The sequence below is a fragment of the Galendromus occidentalis genome, unplaced genomic scaffold (genome assembly GCF_000255335.2).
Source record: "Galendromus occidentalis unplaced genomic scaffold, Mocc_1.1 scf7180000076566, whole genome shotgun sequence".
Classification (NCBI taxonomy): domain Eukaryota; kingdom Metazoa; phylum Arthropoda; class Arachnida; order Mesostigmata; family Phytoseiidae; genus Galendromus; species Galendromus occidentalis.
In genome coordinates, this window is record NW_003804555.1 from 14728 (window position 1) to 17179 (window position 2452).

The following is a 2452-nucleotide window of genomic DNA, read 5'->3' on the forward strand; positions in this document are numbered from 1 at the left end:
GACGTCATGTCTTTGACGGCATCGGAATTTCAATCTCCCCTCCCCGATGTCTAAGTTTCGAAGTTGCCGCATCCATCGCAATTCGCGCTAGAAATCGAAAAACAGCCGTTATAACGGTCATTGATGATTCCTCAAGTTCGAAATCACATCAGGAGCAGTTGTGGAGACTACATCACGAATCACGAGTCTCTTATTCCGTAACAAGAAACATGATTGATTTTGAGGCGAAAAGACGCAAACTGGTTATCAACAAGCGGAAGTATCAGGAAAGATTTCTGCGATACGGATTCATCGCAGACACGAGAGATGAGTTTACACCTTTTTGCTTGATTTGTTTCCGGGGTTTCTCGAATGAATCGATGAGAGAAGAGCGTCTTAAGCTTCATCTTGAAACGAAGCACAGAGATCATGAAAATTCATCCTTGGAGCATTTCGAAGCTCTTCGTCAGCAATTCATGTTGCGAGCCAACTCCCCCTCGAGCGGAGATCCATCGAGCTCGATTTCTAAGTCGACAAGAGCGAGCGCGAATCGAGTTCAGGAGGCGAGCTTTGAGATCTCCTTGCTAATCGCCAAAGCTGGTAAGAACCATTCGCTGGGTGAGCAACTGATAAAACCGGCGATCTCTACTTTTTTGAGAACCGTGAACCAGGCAGACGATAAAGACGTGCGCGCTCTACCACTGAGCAACAACACTGTGTCGAGGAGAATCGACCGGATGGCGGAAGATGTCGAACTACAGCTCGTCGAGAAGTTGCGAAGTTGCACATTTTCTCTCCAATTGGACGAGTCGACTATACGGGATAGTGAGGCACTGCTCATGACCTACGTCAGGTACATCGATAACGAGGACCTACGAGGGGAGATGTTGTTCTGTAGAGCTCTGGAAACAACCACTACCGCAGAAGACATTTTCAGAGCCTTAAAGGAGTTCTTCGATGAGAATTTTATACCGCTGGAGAATATTGTTTCATGCGTCGCAGATGGGGCCCCGACCATGATTGGGAAGAACAAAGGCTGTTTGAAGCTGCTAAAAGATCTGAATCCCGAGATGCTCGTGATTCATTGCGTCATTCACCGCGAAAACCTCGTCGCTAAGAACTTGTCGCCAGCTCTACATCAGATCATGAGGGCCGTGATCAGATGCGTGAACAAAATCAAAGCAAACTCGAAGTCGGAGCGTCTTTTCAAGCAGCTTTGTCTGAACCTCCAAGAGAAGCATGTGCGACTTCTGATCCATACCGAAGTGCGCTGGCTTTCTAAGGGCAATTGCCTAAGAAGATTCATGTAGTTGTTCGATGCTTTATCCGAGTTCCTGGGCGAATGTGAAGATATTGCGTCCCTCCGTTCACTCAATGGGAGGGCATTCTTGAGCTATCTCACTGACCTATTCAGTTTTCTCAATGAACTGAATTTGAAGCTTCAAGGGAAGAACGTCACCCTCTTCGACGCGAAGGAGAAAGTCCAGGGCTTCATAAATTACTCAGCCTCGCGAAGAATAACGTTGAGGCAGAACGTTTCGACCAATTTCCGTGGCTCAAGAAGTGTCGAGTGACTTCGGAAGCCCTGAGAACGATCGCTGAGCATCTGGGAATGCTCGCGACCGATTCCACCCAGAGGTTCAGTGATATAATCGCCATGGATTTCCCCCCTTGGATTAGTCAGCCCTTCCTGTTCGACCTCACTGAAGCCGAGCTTGATTTTCAGCAGGAATTGGCCGAGATACAATCAAGCCAGGTCATGCGGGCCATTTTCAAAAGCGCAGGAATACTTTGGTGGTTGAATGGAGATGTACGCGCACATTTCCCCAAGTGCAGTGGCCGCGCACGTGAAATGTTGATCCACTTTCCGTCGTCTTATTTAGTCGAGTGTGGGTTCAGCGCCGTGAATGATCTGGTGAGCGCAAAGAGGAGCCGTCTCGATATCACCAGACGAGGAGATTTGAGATTGAAGCTCACCTCCATCCAGCCTAGGATAAAGAAGCTCTGCTCTGAGCAGGAAGCCCACTTCTCTCATTAATCGATTAATCATTAATGAGAGATTGGAACAAACTGTCTCAAGTCATGAAATCACGTTCTTTCGCTCTCATCTTATCTAGAAAATGTCAACACTGATGTATACGTGATTTAAGCGCAATAAAATTTGATATTGGGAGTATACACAGTGTTCATTTTTACGCTTGCCCTTCAACGCATCCATGGAATCGATCGTGGGTACGGTCTCTCACAAGAGCGGTTCGGTTGGGCATGAGAAATTCTGCTTGGGAAACACTGAGTCTATAGGTTATCCACAGACATACATTCGCTTTTATATATATATATAGATAGATTGCCAAGGCGAAAACCGGACAATGCTCTAGCCGTGCCCGTCGCGCTTTGCCGCGAGCATTTCGTGTTCCTCCGCGTTTGGTGTTCTTCCCTTTTGCGTATTTTCGATTTTCTCTCCCTTCAATTT

General features: G+C 47.1%; 1 pseudogene; it reads left to right on the forward strand.

Moving 5' to 3' along the window:
- Positions 1–209: 209 nt before the first annotated feature.
- LOC100897581 (zinc finger BED domain-containing protein 5-like) lies at positions 210–1553 on the forward strand (annotated as a pseudogene).
- Positions 1554–2452: the final 899 nt, after the last annotated feature.